This window comes from Neofelis nebulosa, chromosome X, assembly GCF_028018385.1.
Source record: "Neofelis nebulosa isolate mNeoNeb1 chromosome X, mNeoNeb1.pri, whole genome shotgun sequence".
Lineage (NCBI taxonomy): Eukaryota > Metazoa > Chordata > Mammalia > Carnivora > Felidae > Neofelis > Neofelis nebulosa.
The window spans coordinates 73,162,413-73,181,425 of NC_080800.1; the positions used below are offsets into that span (position 1 = coordinate 73,162,413).

Sequence of the window (19,013 nt, forward strand, 5' to 3'; positions counted from 1 at the left end):
CCACCTTGGCTCAGCTGCAGTCACTTTAGGTGGAGTGCCACCTCCTTAGATAAGTAAAGGTGCTGGCATACTTAAGTCATTGGAAGGGGCTAAGGAAAAGAGGTAGAACAAGTAGAAAACAAAGAAAAAAGGAAGGAATAGAACAGAAAGAGGCCTGTGGAGTGGAATATACCCTCTATTCTTGCTATTTGTTTTTCCTCCTTTACCATGTGATAATTGTACTTTGGTTTTGATCATAAGACCACCCCTCAGATCTCTTTTGGAAGTAACTTGGATTTTAACTATCAACATGCATTAACGGATGCATAAATAAATGAAAAAGTTTTAATTTTAGTGGAAAATGAGAAAGGACAACCAAAAATGGTCTCAGGAGCCATAGGTTTCCAATCTAACTCTGCAGCTAAATTCAATGTAATGTGATAGACATATTGGTAGCAGTATTATCTCTGTTCTTTTAAGCTCCTAAAAGTGTAAGCATGGTTGAGTCTTATCTTGGAGGGGAAAAATGTTAATTAAAGAGGGAAATAATTGACTCAGATCAGTAGGATAAACTACCTTGACTTTAATATAGTATAGCTCTACTCATCTAAAATTGAAATGATCATGGCGAACTATAGAGTGGGAGTTGTTCTTCAACCAGTTCTCACATTCAGGAATCAATGGAAAAAAATGCATTCTTTTACTGAATTTGTTTTAGCTGGAAGCAACACATAGATAATACTAAAATTAAAACTAAACAAAGAACAATAACAACACTAAGAAGTTACCAGTTATTAGGTACTAAGTATCTCCCACGTTTCTTCTTTAGTTCCAAACATTTTTTATTTATATATAATTAGAATATAACATTGTGTACGCTTAAAGTGCACAATGTGTTGGTTTCTTATACTTATATATTGCAATATAATTAACATGATAGTGTTAACTAACACCTCCATCACGTCACATTATTTTTTTTGTGTGTGGTGAGAAACGGTAAGATCTAGTATCTTAGCAACTTTCAAGTGTATAATACAGTATAGTTAACTATAATCTCAGTGTTGTGCAGAATTTATTCATCTATCTTTTGTGTTACTTAATTCTTACCAAATTTCCAGAAGGAAAAGCATTTTCAATACTCCCATATGCAGATCAGGAAACACAGGCACAGTATGTTTCAGCTTTACTCATACTCAGGAAGATAGAAACTAGCAGAGTTATGTTTCAGTCTCCTGTCTGGTTAAGTCCAAAGTCTGCTTTATTCACATTATTCCTCATCTTTAATGCTGTTTTGTAGCAGATATTTTATTTTATCAATTTTTTTCAGATAAAAGTTGTTTTTATGATGAGGAGACACTGATAAACTGAAAATCAGTTTACTAATCCTAACACCTCTTACCTCATACTAGCTTTCAAATCTTACAGTGTCTTAGAAGTGACCAACATTTGACAGGAAATATCTTCTATATAAAGATTTTTGTACCAATAAAAATAACTGGGAGTTCAAGCAGTAATTTCTTCCATGCTTTTCTTAGGTATACCAGTTTATGAAAAATATTTTGGACAAAAATTTTATGTTGTTCCTTTTTTAACAAGATAACAAAAATATTTTGAGAAATATACTGGTAACCTAATTTCTGAATTGATAAGTAGTTAATTTTCCTGACTAAATATAATGTGGCCTACCTCCAAATATCTGTCATTGTGATAAAACAAAGTATTAGGTTCCCATTTATGTATAATGTTATACTTGGAGCTATAGAAATGGAATTAGAGTAGTCACTGTGTTTGACCATGCAGAGATTGAAATCTATCTGTATCTTGACGTAATGAAGGTAAGTAGATATAAAAAATAATGATAATGATAATGATGGTAATGGTGATGATGATGATGATGGTGATGATGATAGATATTTAAATGAAGAAGTCCCTGAGAATTTCTAAGTCTATAAATGAGCACTGCTGCCATGTGCATACCTGAACACTAGATTCTGTTATCAAGAGGGATCCCCATGGTCATAACTTACCCATATAGGGGGAAGGGAGAGCAGGAGGACTTCAGCAGTGTTTGCCACTGAGGACTACAGCAGCTCTCTTTGTCACCACAGACACCCACAGATTTGTCTGACAAACAACCTCACATTCACTTCAAAAGGTAACCTCACCTGATGGAATTTCACAAAATCAATACTTCCCTGCCCTCCTCATTCCTAGATCTGGAGCTGCCATTGCACTCTCCTAATGCCAAAGCTGCCACACCACAGCCAGCCAATGTCTTTGTAGCCACCTGCATGTGAAGGTCTTTTCCCACTGAAGTGAGTCCATAAGGTCTGAAAGAGCTGCCTATTGCCTCAAATGTGCAGACAGAAATGCAAACTCATATAGAACATGAAACATCGATAACTATCACCACCAAAGGAACAAAATAGTTTTTCACTGACCCCAAAGACATGGAGATCTATGACTTACTTGACAAATTTGACAAATCCAAATAATAATTACATAATAATTGTTTTATGAAAGCTGAATGAATTATAAGACACAATTAAGCAACTCAAGGAAATCAGTAAAACAATACATGAACAAAATGAAGAGTTCAACAAAGAGATAGAAATCAATAACAGAATCTAGCAGATTCCAATCTGGAATTGAAAGATTCAATATCGGGCATGATCAATCAGAAGGAAGGAACTGTGAACTTGAAGATAGGTCGTTTGAAATTTTCCAGTCAGAGAAGAAACAGGAAAAAAGGAAACATAGGAAAGAAAACCTACAGGATTTATAGAATGTCAGGATTTATTGTTTTTCTTGCACTGATAAATGCATCATTTGAGTCCCAGAGGGAGAAAAGAGAAAGAATGAGGGGAAAAGTTTATTTAAAGAAATAATGAATAAAAAAAAAATAAATCTAGCGAAAGAAATTAACATCTAGGTTAATGAAGCTCAAAAATCCTCGGGCTACTGGGTGACTCAGTCAGTTAAGCATCCAACTCTTGATTTTGGCTCAAGTCATGATTTCACAGTTTGTGAGTTCAAGCCTCATTTCAGGCTCTGCTCTGGCAGTGCAGAGCCTGCTGAGAATTCTGTCTCCCTCTTTCTGAGCCTCCTCTGCTCATGTTCTCTCTCTTTCTCTTTCTCCCTCTCCCTCCCTCCCTCTTCCTCTCTCTCTTTTTCAAAAATAAACTTAAAAAATCCTTAAATATTATCGATCCAATGAAGACTACAATGAGACACGTTATAATCAGATTATCAGAGGTCAAGGAGTGGGCAAGAATTTTGAAAGTAACAAGGGAAAAACAATTTGTTATATATGAAGAAATCATAAAATATAAGTGAATTTCTCAGCAGAAACTTTGCAGGACAGAACAGAATAGGATGATATATGTAAAGTACTAAAAACAAATTTCATGCCAAAAATACTGTAACTGGAAACATTGTATTTTAAAAAATAAAGAAGTATCCAACTACTTATTTCAACTCATGTCATGATCTCACAGTTTGTGAGTTCGAGCTCCCCATATGACTCTGCACTGACGGTGTGGAGCTTGCTTGGGTGTCTCTCTCTCTCAGACTGTCACTCACTCTCTCTCTCTCTCTCTCCAGATAAATAAATAAATATTTAAAAATAAATAAAAACAAAAAATATAGAAGTAATAGTGTTTCCCAAATAAACAAAAACTGAAGGATTTCATCATCAACATTAGAATTGCCTTAAACACATGCTTAAGGGAGTTCCTAAAATTAAAATTAAAACACACTGAACATCAATTTTAAATTGTAGAAATGCATAAATATCACTGGTAAAGCTAAATATATAAATGAAGATTAATGTACTACTGTAATGGTGCATAAATAATTTTTAAACCTAATAAAAATTAAACGATAAAAATTTGTTAATGAATACATGATATAAAAAGAAGCAAACTCTGACTACAGAAAGTGTGTGGGAAAGTAAAAGTGGAGAGTTTTTTATGTAATAAAAATTAAATTGCTATTAACTTAAAATAAAAATTGAAAGTACATATTTTATACACACTTACGTTAAACAGAAAGTAAAAAGCTATGATAGATACACAAAAGATAAAGACAAAAGGATCAAAGAAAATCATTCATAAAACAACCCAACAAATATCAAAGAAAGGTGGCAAGAGAGGAAGAGAAGGATAAAACAAGTATAAAACAATAACAACAAAACTATTAACAAAATGGAAAGAGTAAGTCATTACCTATAAATAATTAATTAAATGTAAATGGGTTAAGCTCACTAATTAAAAAGCACCAAGTGGCTGAAAGGATTAAAAAAAAAAAAAGATCCAGCCAAGTGGGATGTATTCTAGGTTTGCAAGTGTGGTTCAATATTAACACAACAATCAATGTGATATATCACATTAACAACCCTGGGTTTGGCATCAGCTGTTCATCCTTTATGGAAGAAGATGAGTGCTCAAAATTTGTAGACACCATGTTCCTTACCTGAATAGCCTATACGGCAGTGTGAGTTCCCTGTGGAAGAAGATCTGCACACAAAAATAGTTGTGTGCTTTGTAGAGCAGACCAGGATGCCTCTGATATCCTCAGCAGAGACAAATCCCCTCTGGCAAAGTACCAGATCCACCTTGTTAAAATTGTGCACCCCACCCACGATATTCAAGAGCAGGAGATGTAGTTGACCTTCCTAACACAGAGAAACAGATACAGAGAGTTAGACAAAATGATGTAGAGGAATATTTCTCAGATGGAAGAATAGGACAAAACCACAGCAAGAGATCTAAGTGAAATGGAGGTAAATAATATGTCTGATAGAGAATTTAAAGTAATGATTATAAGAGGAGGGAAAGGGGAAGTGGCAAAGGAGTAGGAGGAATCTTGGTTCTTCTAGTCCCATGAGCACAACAAGACAACAATCAAATAATTCTAAATATCCCAGAAATCAACCTGAAGACTGACGGAACAAACTCCATATCTACAGGGAGAGAAGAAATCACTTCAAAGAAGGTAGGAAGTACAGAGACATGGTTTCTGGGAGAAACAGGTTACAAGTGCTGAGAAGGGGCAGGAGCTGTAGTCACAAATAAAGGTGAGATATAACAGAGCATACAGGGGAATGCACAAGGAGAATATTTCCCCAAAGCCATTAGCTGAGAAAAAGAGAAGAATTGATTTTCATGAGTTCTTGAAACCATCAGGGCTTAAAGAATGGAGTTTTAAATGTTAGTGAGCCTGAGTGGCTCAGTTGGTTAAGCGTCCAACTGTTGATTTTGACACAGGTCATGATCTCATGGTTCGTGGGACTGAGTCCCATGTTAGGCTCTGCACTGACAGTGTGGCCTGCTCGGGATTCTCTCTCCTCCTCACTCTCTGCCCCTCCACCAATTATGATCTCTCTTTCTCTAAAAATAAATAAATAAGTTTAAAAAAATCAGTGGACTTTGCTTGGATACAGCCCTGAGGACACTGCCTTATTCCTGGACAGAAAGCAGTCAAACAATCTGTGAGCAGATGGCATGGACACGGTGATATGAAGTAGGCCTGGGAAACATAAGGGGGAGACTATTCCTTCCGTTGAAGTGCATCCCTGAAAGACAACATTCTAAAGTCTCTCTGGGAACAAAGAAAGTGGTTAGCTTCATTTCCCTCCCTTGGCCCTCAACATATAGACAGAGCCACAGACTTGAACCAATGCAGTGCCCTCAGTGGCTGCCTAACTTGCTTAGATCAAGTACCACAATCCTTTCCTCTGGACAGAATTCCTCTATCAGTCAAGACTCCCTCAGGGGGCCTCTTCACCAGAAGACTAGCAGAAAACCCTGCCTAAACTGTGCCTCCTGACCAGATGTTCTTCAGGACTTCAGTTCTAGTGTAAGTAGTTCAGGATTCATTTCACAAGCATATCAGAGCACACCTAATTAAAACTCTCCACATTCTGGTCCAGGACCAAATATTTCCCACTGCAGTCAAAGAGAGTCTCTACAAACAATTGACTTGAAGGATGGAGCAGCCAAACATAACAGCAGGGGGAATACAACACATACCAGAAATACTCCTTAAAGTGCCAGGCCCTAGAAATTATATGTCCTCTTCTTCACAAAACCATTACTCTCAGGAAAAGGAAACATAATGGGCTTTTCTGAGACAGAGAAGAAGACAGAGACTTAAACAAAATTCCAAGATGGAGGAATTCATCCCAAATGAAAGAAGAAGATAAGGTCACAATCAGAGATCTGAGCAAAACAGATATAAGTAACATACTTGATGAAGAATTTAAAGCAAAAATCATAAAGATACTCACTGGGCTTGAGAAAAGAATGGAGACTCAAGGGAATCCCATACCACAGTGATAAAACTGTTAAAAAAGAATAATTTAGGAATGAAAATGAAATAACAGTTTGAAAACAGGCTTGATGCAAAGACACAAGGCTGGAAGATGTGGTGGTATGAATAATTGTTATAGAAGATAAAATAATGGAAAATGATGAAGCTGGACAAAAGAAAGAAAAATCATGGAAGACAAGAATAGACTTAGGGAACTCAGTGATTCTATCAAATGTAATAGCATTTATGTTATAGGAGTTCCAGAGGAAGAAGAGAGAGACAAAGGGCCAGAAAATTTATGTGAGGAAATAAAAGCTGAAACGTCCCTAATCTGGAGAAGGAAACAGATCCAAATCCAGGAGGATCCAAAATCAACAAAAGTAGACCCACAGCATGGCATATTGTAATTAAATTTGCAAAATATAGTGATAAAGAAAAAGTCTTAAAAGCAACAAGACAAAAGAAGTCATTAACTTACAAGGTAAGGCACATAAGTCTAGCTGGAGATTTCTCAACAGAAACTTGGCAAGCAAGACAGGAGTGACATAATATATTAAAGTGATAAATAAGAAAAAATCTTCAGCCAAGAATGATCTATACAACAAGGTTATTATTCAGAACAGAAGGAGAGATAAAGGGTTTCCCAGACACACAAAAACTAAAGGAATTTGTGACGACTAAATAAGTCCTACAGAAATATTAAAGGGGACTCTGATTGGAAAGGAGAAACCAAAAGTGGAAAAAAAATAACAAAAGAACAGAGGAAATCTCCAGAAATAATGACAAAACAAGTACTAAAATGGCACTAAAAGCATCTATCAATAATTACTTTGAATGTAAATGGAATTACTGTTCCAATAAAAAGACACAGTGAATTGGAATAGGTCAAAAAAAAAAAAACAAGATGCAGCTACATACTGCCCACAAGAGACTAATTTTAGACCTAAAAACACCTGCAGATTGAAAGTGAGGGGAAGAAGAAACATATACCATGAAAATGGACATCAAAAGAAAGCCAGAGTAGAAATATTTCTATCAGACAAAGTAGACTTCATTTTTTGAAGGTGGTGGGGGGACAAGTGAGTGAGGGACAGAGAGAGAGAGAGAGAGAGAGAGAGAGAGAGAGAGAGAGAGAGAGAGAAGCGGGTCTCACCTGAAGTGGGGCTCATGGTCACCCGATATGGGACTCAAACTCATGAACTGTGAGATCATGACATGAGCTGAAGTCAGATGCTTAACTGACAGAGCCACCCAGGCACCCTAGACTTTATTTTTTAAAGAAGTTTATTTACTTATTTTGAGAGAGAGAGAGAGAGGCAGAGACAGAGACAGAGACAGCGAATGAGTGGGGGAAGGGTAGAGAGAAAGATACAATCCCAAGCAGACTGCATGCTGTCAGCAAAGAGGTGGGGCTGGATCCTAGGAACCGTGAGATCATGACCTGAGCCTAAGACAAGAGTCAGATGCTTGACCAACTCAGCCATACAGGTGCCCCCAGACAAACTAGACTTTAAGCCAAAGACTACAACAAGAGATGAAGAAGGGCGTATCATAATTAGAGGGACTATCCAACAAGAAGATCTAACAATTGTAAATATTTTGCAACCAACATAGGAACAGACAAATGTATAAAACAATAACAAATATAAAGAGAACGATTGATAATAATACAGTTATCGTAGGGTACTTTAACTTTCCATTTACTTCAATGGACAGACCATCTAAACAGAAAATCAACAAGGAAATAATGGCTTTGAAGAACACACTGGACTACATGGACTTAACAGATATATTCAGAACATTTCATTTTAAAGTAGCATAATACATATTCTTTTGAAGTGCACATAGGACTTCTCCATATTAGATCACATACTAGGTCACAAATGAGGCCTCAACAAGTAAAAATATAGATTATATCATGCATATTTTTTACCACAATTCTATGTAACTTGATGTCAACTGCAAGAAAAAAATTAAAAGATCACACAAACATGGAGGCTACACACCATGCTATTAAACAATGAATGTGTCAACCAGGAAATAAAAGAAGAAATTTAAAAAGTACATGTAAACAAATGAAAATGCAAACAAAGAGGTCCAAAACTTTTGGGATGCAGCAAGAGTTGTCCTAAGAAGGAGGTTTATAGCAATACAGACATATAGGAAATGGATAAATTCCTAGAAAAATATAAACTATGAAGACTGAAATAGGAAGAAATAGAGAACTTAAACAGACTAATAACCAGCAAAGAAATTTAATCAGTAATCAAAAATCACCCAAAAAATAAAGTCCACGGCCAGATGGCTTCAAAGGTGACTTCTACCAAACATTTAAAGAATTAATACCTATTCTTCTCAAAATTCAAAAAAATAAATAGCAAAAGAAGGAAACTTCCAAATTCATGCTCTGAAGCCAGCATTACCCTGATAACAAAACCAGATAAAGACTGCTGAAAAAGAGAACTATAGGCCAATATCCCTGATGAATGTCTATGCAAATATTCTCATAAAATACTAGCAAACAAAATCCAATATTACATTAAGAATAATTTCAAAATAGATGAAAACTAAAATGTAAGACTTGAAAAAAGAAAATATAAGAAAAAACCTTCTTAACATTGATCTGGGCAATAATTTTTTTCGTTATGACACCAAAAGCACCAGCAAAAAAAGTAAAAATAGACAAATGTGATTTTCTAAAACTAAAAAGCTTCTATACAGCGAACAATCAACGGAGTGAAAAGGCAACCTATGGAGTGGGAGAAAATATTTGTAAACTATATATTTAATGAGGGGTTAAAATTCAAAATATATAAGAAAATCAAACAATTCTATAGCCCAAAGAAACCCCAAATAATTCTGGTAAAAATGGACAATTTACCTGGATAGTCATTTCTCAAATGAAGACATGCAATCACCAACAGTTATTTGATATGGTGCCCTACTTCACTAATAATCACAGAAATGCAAGTCAAAACCACAAGATACCATCTCATACCTGTTAGAATTGCTATTATCAGAAAGACAAAAAGATGACAAATATTGACAAGGTTTTGGAGAGAGGGAATTCTTGCACACTGTTGATAAGGAAAATTGGTACGACCATTATGGGAAAGAATATAGTGGTTCTTCAAAAAATTAAAAATAGAGCTACCTTATGATCTAGCAATCTCACTTCTGGGTATATATCCAAAGGAAATGAAATCAGGACCTCAAGATAATATCTACATTTCTGTGTTCATTGCATTACTGTTCACAATAACCAAGATATGGAAGCAATTTAAATACCTTTCTAAAGATGAATAGATCAATAAAAGTGTGATATATACTGGAATATTATTCAGCTGTAAAAAATACAAATCCTTCTATTTCCAACAACATAGATGAACCTGGAGGATGTTAAACTAACTGAAAAAAGCTAAATGCAGAAAGTCAAATACTACATGATCTCACTCACATGTGGATTCTAAAATAGTCAAACTCATGGAAGCAGAGAATAGCAGTTACCAGGAGTTGGAGGGTGGGAAAATGAAGAGCTATCAATCAAGATATACAATATTTCAGTTATTCAAGATTAATATGTTTTGGAGATCTAATGTACAACAATGTGAGTATAGTTAACAATACTGTATTATAGACTTGAAATTTGCTAAGATCTTATGTATTCTCACTACAAAAAAAAGTAAAAAAAAAAGAAAATGCTAACTATGTTAGGTGATAGGTTAATTCACTTGATTATGGGATTATTTCACAATGTATATGTATATCAAATTATCAAGCATATATCTTATATATTTTTTGTCAATTATACTTCAATAAACGTGGGAAGAGTCTGCATAAATGACATCTCTACTCACTAAAAAATAATAATCTACAGTTTTACAAGTGATCATTTGCAAATGGAAATTTATATCAAGAATTTTAGATCTGAAATTTGTTTGATAATCCAAGGAGTAGTATGTCCTTGATACTTTTTGGGTATCCTACCTCAGGACTTAAATTGGTTATGCTCTTTAATTGTTTGAGATCACACACTGAGCGTGACTTCTCTTGTTTTGATTTCCATGGTTATAACCTTTTGATTTACTTTAGTGCCTTCCAGAAAGGGAAAGAAACAGGTAGATATTGACAAGGGAGCTATCAGTTAACAGCATTTAGGGTCTTGTTACTATTTATGGGCATGGTATTTCTGAATGTTTGTGGTTCAAGTAGAAATGGGAAATCAGACATTCAAACCAAAGGTAAGCTAGGTATTGGAGGATCACTAAGGCTCTATTTACAAGGTAAGTACTAGATCCAAGTCAAGAAAAATCAGTCAGTGAAGTAATAATATTCAATCAAGTGGGTTGTGAAGATACAGGAAAACATATTGCATCTTTCATATTATTTGTGTGGTGACCTAGATTCTGAACGTTCAGTTATGATCTAAGTTGGTTATTTTCAGCTTTGGTTACACAGAATTCCAGTGGTATAGTTGAAGTGACTAACAAATGATAGACATTTACTAAAGGTCCAGTATTTGAGTGCAATGAACAGTATGGATAATGATCATTAATAAACCACTCCATTAGGGATTAGAGTAATTCTTGAATGATTATTTACTAAATTAGTTTTCATCCACAATGTATAACATTCCAATAATTAAAAAGGCAATACTATGGGAAGAAAAGTAAAAGAATAACTGGCTTTCAAAAGCTTATGATCTAGGAGAAGAAATATAAAAATGAATCAATATATAAATGACTATACTCTGAAATGGAATGGATTGAAAACAATGAAAGAAACAAAGTACTGTGAGAATATAGAGAAAGAGGAAATTTCTTTTTAAATTTTTTTTTCAACGTTTTTAATTTATTTTTGGGACAGAGAGAGACAGAGCATGAACGGGGGAGGGGCAGAGACAGAGGGAGACACAGAAGCGGAAACAGGCTCCAGGCTCTGAGCCATCAGCCCAGAGCCTGACGCGGGGCTCGAACTCACGGACCGCGAGATCGTGACCTGGCTGAAGTCGGACGCTTAACCGACTGCGCCACCCAGGCGCCCCAAGAGGAAATTTCTTATGAATAAGAGAATCAGAAAGAAATTAAAGTGTAGGATGAGACATTTTAACTGGTCTTTGAAGGATGTGAGAAATGGGAAAATGGATGGCCTTGAATGATGTAAGGAGATTATACAGTGAATTCTCCAGGACATTCATTTTCAAATTGTGGTTCTCAGATCCCTCATCCTTTCTCTAGGAGTAGGATAAGAGTTGTGGATTTGGCTTGAGGAAATATTATGTTTAATAACTGGGAAGTTTTGATTAATTGCATTCTTAGATTAGCTATAAAACACCTGTTACAGTCTTACTGATTAGTATTTTTAAAATTAAATTTTAGAGTACTAAGTGATTTTAACTAATTAAGTGCCACCTCATCATTCTACAGATGATGCTTGGAGGAGAAATGGGCTTAGTTTTGGTGACACAGCTAGATAATGAAAGAGTTGACACTGATCTTTCTGTTATAAAGTTATGCTCCAATGTTTGAAATGATTTTCCAGTATAGTATAAAGAATGTAATGGAATTTCTTTCATTAACATTGAGTCTCAATCAATAAGCCTAGATATGGAGATGTAGCTGATAAATGAGACTGTCCTTAATTTGGCCTGCCCAAAGTTCTATTTACAAGGTAAATCCCAGACCTCTGTTCAGAACGTGACCTGACCTCACGATCTACTGTGGGCAGTACTATTTTGACAATATCTCTTACGGGTTTTCTTTCTTGACAGTATTTTTTTCTTCTAAATTAAGTGTGATGCAGAAAAGAAATTTTTGTAGTTCTGAAATTGGGTCCAATTAATGATGCCTTAAAATATGCTAGACTTGCAAATATTGCAAAAATGATTTAGAAATTTCTATAATTTTTAAAGTATAAGCTCAAGGACTTAGATCTCAGCTCTCAAATCAATCTGACTAAATGCTCTTATTTTTCCCTACTGGGCAGGATTTGTTCTTATAAGGTAAGTTTTTAAATAGACATGAATACTCTCTCTTCTTCCCACTTATCTGTGGTCATGTGAACATTTTAACTTGGAAAAAGATTTTTGACACTTATAAACCATTTTAACAGTGATCTATATAACCAGAAAACTAAAAAAATGAAGTTTTTTTTAATTTCAAAAAGAGCATGCTCTGTTTTAAATGCCACATTGTGACAAGCTTTTATTCAGTTTCATCATTGTTATCAGTTGCTACGTCCTCAGAGATAAAATTAAGGCAGCTGTAAAAACATATAATGTTCAATTAAATTTTTGTGTAGGTGTTAATGTTTATCTGTCTCATCATTTAAAACAAATCGTAATTTATTTTCTCTGCACATTCCTCATAACTTCTTATTCCAGTCCCTACATTGCCTGCTTGACTCTTGCCATTTATTTGTGGATATCTTGTCTTTTGTTTGTGGTAGGTTTTGTCAAAATGTGGAATGAAATATCATTTTCTTCATATTTACACTCAACAGGAAAATGTGCAGAGACGTAACATTTTCCTAGAGGGTATGAAATCAGCCATTGCAGATTATACTCTTCAAAACACAACTAGGATAGTCATAAAGCACATATTCCATAACAAAATGTAATTTCCAAGCTTATTGACATATCTTGAAATAAGCAGGGCAGGAAGCCTGCATTTAGTTGATATGTTTGAATGTGAGTTAATAGGAATTTTCCTTCTGTTAATTCTTAAATCACCTTCTGTTTGGTTAAAATTGGTATTTTTGGGGGCGCCTGGGTGGCGCAGTCGGTTAAGCGTCCGACTTCAGCCAGGTCACGATCTCGCGGTCCGTGAGTTCGAGCCCCGCGTCGGGCTCTGGGCTGATGGCTCGGAGCCTGGAGCCTGTTTCCGATTCTGTGTCTCCCTCTCTCTGCCCCTACCCCGTTCATGCTCTGTCTGTCTCTCTCTGTCCCAAAAATAAATTAAAAACGTTGGAAAAAAAATTTTTAAATTGGTATTTTTGGAATAACATGAGACTTAAAAAGGAAAAACAAGCATAGACTTTAGAAAATTCTTAGGCAAAAACATTTTCTCTTTTAAAAATAGACCTATAGTTTCTTTGATTCAAGATTTTGTTTAATAGCTTCTATAATGGCTGCACCATGACTTTGCATCAAGATTTCACTATGAATAACAATCTGTTCATGTTTCATTTAGCTCCAAATGAGAAATTCTGTATTTTATTGTTTTAGGAAATTAGTCTGTGTACTATTGCTCCTGGAGCTTTATAATGAATCGCTAAAGGTTATGGCTGTGGGGAGTTTGTGGGAAATATATGCCTGAATTATTATAATTATAGCTGTCAAATCAGAAATATAGTTATACAGCAGCAGGTATTTTTATTCTTTTACTATAACAAAGACTTTGAGGGTTGCTTATTTAGAAATAAATGGAAATAGAAATGTGGAGTATTTTTCAACTACATTGCTTATTTCAGGAAGAACTGTGCACAGTGACTTCCTCTGGAGAATTCACAGTGATAACCATGTAAATCTTTATCCTCTGACTCCCTGCTTGTTCCGATTTGTATGTTGATTTAGCTTCTGAGCAGATGTTGAATATTTTACCTTTTAGAAAATATAACTTATTATGGAAAGAATCAAAGTATATATGGTTGATTAACCTGCAAAGTTTAATTAGAAAATCCCCAGTTACCTTCATTCTTTATGTTATCCAAACACCTCATTATATAGGAGCAAAATGTTTCTAGAGAATCAAATGAAGCATGCTTTTTTTATTTGATCCTGATTCAAGGAACTGTTTTTGGCTTTTCTCATAGAATTGTAAACTTTAAGCATTCTACCTGTCTTACTTTCATGCCTATCTGACTCTTGATATCATCTCAGGTCATGATCTTGCGGTAGTGATCTCTTGGTCTTGTGATGAAGCCCTGTGTGGAGGTGAGCGTGGAGCATGCTTGGGATTCTCTCTCTCTCTGTCTCTCTCTCTGTCTCTCTCTCTTCCTCTCTCTCTTCCTCTCTCTCTCTCTCTCTCTGCCCCCATTTGCACTCTCTCTTTCTCTCTCAAAAATAAATACACTTTTTTAAAAAGAATGTAAGCCAGAATAACCCATTTTTTAAAAGTAATCTCTACACCCTACATGGGGCTCAAACTCACAATCCCAAGATTAAGAGTCACATGCTTTCCCAACTGAGGAAGCCAGGTGCTCCCAGAACCCATTGTAGTTTTAAAGACCCTTCTCAAAACTTGTTTCAGGCATAAGCAGCTCTGAGTAATGGAGAATTATTATGTTTACTCTTAATAAATCACATAGCAGATTAAGAACTTGTTCTGTCAATGTTATTAAGGCAGTTTGTATAAAAGCATGTTCAGGTTAAGCCTAAGCATTATCTTTTTTTCACAATGAATAGTTTGAAATGATGTGATCTTTCCTTATAGATCTTATTTTTCCAGCTGTAGTCATTCTGTGTCTTTATTCTTAATACTTTTCTCCCATCCTGCCCCCAAGTAGACTATGTTTAAAATTTTTTTAATGTTTAGATTTGAGAGAGAGAGAGAGAGAGAGAGAGAGAGAGAGAGAGAGAGAGAGAGAACGAGTGGGGGAGGGGCAGAGAGAGAAGGAGACACAGACTCGGAAGCAGGCTTCAGGCTCTGAGCTGTCACCACAGAACCCAACATGGGGATCAAACTTACGAACTACAAGATCATGACCTGAACCGAAGTCTGATGCTTAACTGACCGAGCCACCCAGGTGCCTTTCTTTAAAAAAAAAAATAATAATAAGTTTATTTATTTATTTTGAGAGACAGAGTGAGCAGGGAAGGGACCGAGAGAGAGAGAGAGAGAGAGAGAGAGAGAGAGAGACAAAGAGAGAATTCTAAGCAGGCCCTCAATGCAGGAGACCAGAGCCCAATGCAGAGCTCAAACCCACAAACTGTGAGTTCACGACCAGAGCTGAAACCAAGAATCAGATGCCCAACTGACTGAGCCACCCAGGTGCCACCCAATTAGATTATCTTTAGACCAAAGGGCAGAACTCCATGTCTTTAATTTTTTTTTGAGTTTATTCATTTGTTTTGAGAGAGCACGCCAGCGGGATAAGGACAGAGAGAGAGAGAGGAGAGAGAATCCCTAGCAGGCTCCACACTATTAGCACAGAGCCTGATATGGTGCTCAAACTCACAAACTGTGAGATCATGACCTGAACCAAAATCAAGAGTTGAATGCTCAACCGACTGAGCCCCTAGGTGTCCCTAGAACTCCACTTCTGAGGAAGGATCTAAGTAGTGTTGAATTTACTATCTTGGTTCCTACATGTTATGCTCCTTAAGAATTTCTGTGCTTTTATACATTAATTTTAAATATGTATTTCTGCTACAGTTTTGTTCTGTGATTTTGAACAAGTCCCTTTCTATTTTTGTACTGTAATTACAATGAAGGAGTCTGAAATAATCATTATGGCTTTTGAACTCTAATCATCATTCTATGATACTTGAACATCTTTTTTCTGTCCCTATTATCTGCTTGTATTATTTATACTTAATGGATACTCTCCTGAATCCAATGATCTGAAATTCCATCATTTATTTCTTTAACATTTAAAAAAATTAATGTTTATTTATTGTTGAGAGAGAGAGAAGGAGAGAGAGAAAAAGAGAGAGCATAGGTGGGGTAGGGCAGAGAGAGAGGGAGACATAGAAGCCGAAGCAGGCTCCAGGCTTTGATCTGTCTGCACAGAGCCTGATGCGGGTCTTGAACCCACTGAAGGCGAGATCATGACCTGAGTCGAAGTCGGACACTTAACCTACTGAGCCACTCAGGTGCCCCCCCCCCCAATTTTTTAAAATGTTTATTTATTTTTGAGAGAGAGAGAATGAGTGGGCGAGGGGTAGAGAGAGAGGGAGACAGAATCTGAAGCAGGCTCCAGGCTTTCAGCTGTCAGCATAGAGCTTGACATGGGGCTCGAACCCGCTGAAGGCGAGATCATGATCTGAGCCAAAGTCAGATGCTTAACTGACTGAGCCACCCAGGCACCCCATATCATTTATTTTTTATTGTGTCTTACATTTAGCAATGTAACTTCAGATTCTGAACTCATTGTCAGAGTTTTGGTCTAGTGTCACTTGGTTAAAATGTCCTATGTTCGTGTTCAGGACACTGATACAAATGTTTGTCTGCCCTTGAGATCTAGGAGATATTTTGTATCATTGCCCCAAACTGACATTAATCCATGGATGATCATTCTTTGAGTGCTCCTCTCCTGCCTTCTGGGAACTCTCTCTAGCCCTGTGACCTGCCTGGATTTTCCACACTTTATTGACGAGCCAATTGTTTATATTGGTCTCAAAAACCTTGACAAAGTCAAAATAAATTACATCTATTGCTTCCCCTCTATCCTCAGGCTGTCATTCTGTGAAAGAAGGAGATTAGATTTATCTAACAAGTCTTGATCTTTAGGAAGTTATACTGGGTATTACCCACCATACAGTTCTCTTCAAGGTATTTTCAAATTGATTTGCAGCATCTTCTAGGAAACACATGTTTTCCTTACAGATGAAATGCAAACAGGTGAAAAAAATAAATGCCAACAGGTGAAAAGCAACAGAAAAGGATAATGTAAGCAATAGCTCTTGAACTAGACCAAGAAAAATAAAATTTTAATTCCTTTATCTAAAACCTTTGGAGGAATTATTGTAAATGAGTTGTTATGTATATGTTACTTGGGAGATTGTGTTCATAAATGGTTTTTACAATAGCTGACTATTGGTATATTTTATTTTTAAAAAGGTCATTTGTAGGGGCGCCTGAGTGACTCAGTCAAGAGTTGGACCCTTGATCGACTGAGCCACCCTGGTGGCCCTGGCGACTGCTAGTCTAATAATTCATTGTACTGTATGAATTTGTCTATTTTAGACATCTTATATAAGTGCAATCCTACAAAATGTGATCTCTTAGGTCTGGATTTTTTAACTTGATAAAATGTTTTTATGGCTTTGTAAGTTTCTAATTCTAGTTAATTAACATACATTGTTATATTAGTTTCACGTGTACAATATAGTGATTCAGCAATTACATACGTCACCTGGTGCTCATCATGACAAGTGTTTGACTTCATCCCCATCACCTATTTAACACATCCACTAATCACTCTCTCCTCTGGTAACCATCAGTTTGTTCTCTATAATTAAAAAAAAATGTTTATTTACTTTTGAGAGAAGAAAAAAAATGCATGCGTGTGAGGTAGGGGCAGAGATGGAGACAGAGGATCTGATACAGAATCTGCCCGTAGAGCAGAAAGCCGAATGCAGGGCTTGAGCCCATGAACCGTGGGATCATGACCCAAGCTGAGATGCTTAACTGACTAAGCCACCCAGGTGCCCCTGTTCTCTATAATTAAGAGTCTGTTTCTTGGTTTGCCTCTATTTCTCTTCTTCCCTTTGCTCATTTGTTTTGCTTCTTAAATTCCACATATGAGTGAAATCATATGGTATTTGTCTTTCTCTGACTTATTTTGCTTACATTATACTGTCTAGATCTATCCATGTTGTTGCAAATGACAAGATTCCTTTCTTATGTCTGAATAATATTGTAGTGTATATGTATATATCACATCCTCTTTATGTATTCATCATTAGATGGACACTTGGGCTACTTCCATATCTTGATTAGTGTAAATGATCCTGCTATAAATATAGGGGTGCATGTATCCTTTTGAATTAGTGCTTTTTTATTCTTTGGGTAAATACTGAGTAGTCCAATTGTTGGGTCATAGGGTAGTTCTATTTTTAACTTTTTGAGGAACTCCATACTGTTTTCCAGAGTGGCTACACCAATTTGCCTTCTCGCCAACAGTGCAAGAGGGTTCCCTTTTCTCCACATCCTCACCAACACTTCTCTTTTTTTTCTAAATATAATTTATTGTCAAATTGGTTTCCATTCAACACCCAGTGCTCATCCAAACAAGTGCCCTCCTCAATGCCCATTACCCACTTTCCCCTCTCCCCCACCCTCCATCAACCCTCAGTTTGTTCTCAGTATTTAAGAGTCTCTTATGGATTGCCTCCCTCCCTCTCTGTAACTTTTTTTCTCCTTACCCTCCCCATGGTCTTCTATTAAGTTTCTCAAGATCCACAAATGAGTGAAAACATATGGTATCTTTCTCTGCCTGTCTTATTTCACTTAGCATAATACCCTCCAGTTCCATCCACGTTGCTGCAAATGGCCAGATTACATTCTTTCTCATTGCCAAGTAGTATTCCATTGGATATATAAACCACGTCTTCTTTATCCATTCGTCAGTTGATGGCCAACAGACACATGAAAAGATGCTCAACACTTCCTGTTCGTTGTGTTCCTTATTGTTGATTTTAGTCATTGTGACAGGGGTGAGGTGATATCTTATTGTAGTTTCGATTTGCATTTCCCTGATAATGAGTGATGTTGAGCTGTGTCTTTTTCATGTGTCTTTTGACCCTCTGGATGTCTTCTTTGGAGAGATGTCTGTTCATGCCTTCTGCCAATTTTCTAATTGGATTGTTTTTTGAGTGTTGAGTTTTATAAGTTCTTTATATGTTTTGGATACTAAACCATTGCCATATATGTCATTTGCAATTATATTCTTCCATTCTATATATAGGTTGAATTTTAGTTTTGTTTATTGCTTCCTTCACTGTGCAGAAACTTTTTATTTTGATGTAGTCCCAACATTTTAGTTTTTCTTTTGTTTCC

General features: G+C 36.1%; 1 protein-coding gene across 1 annotated transcript in view; it reads left to right on the forward strand.

The window, feature by feature from the left end:
• Positions 1-19,013, forward strand: part of DACH2 (dachshund family transcription factor 2) — a 748,066-nt gene that overhangs the window by 515,252 nt on the left and 213,801 nt on the right. The window lies entirely within an intron of this gene.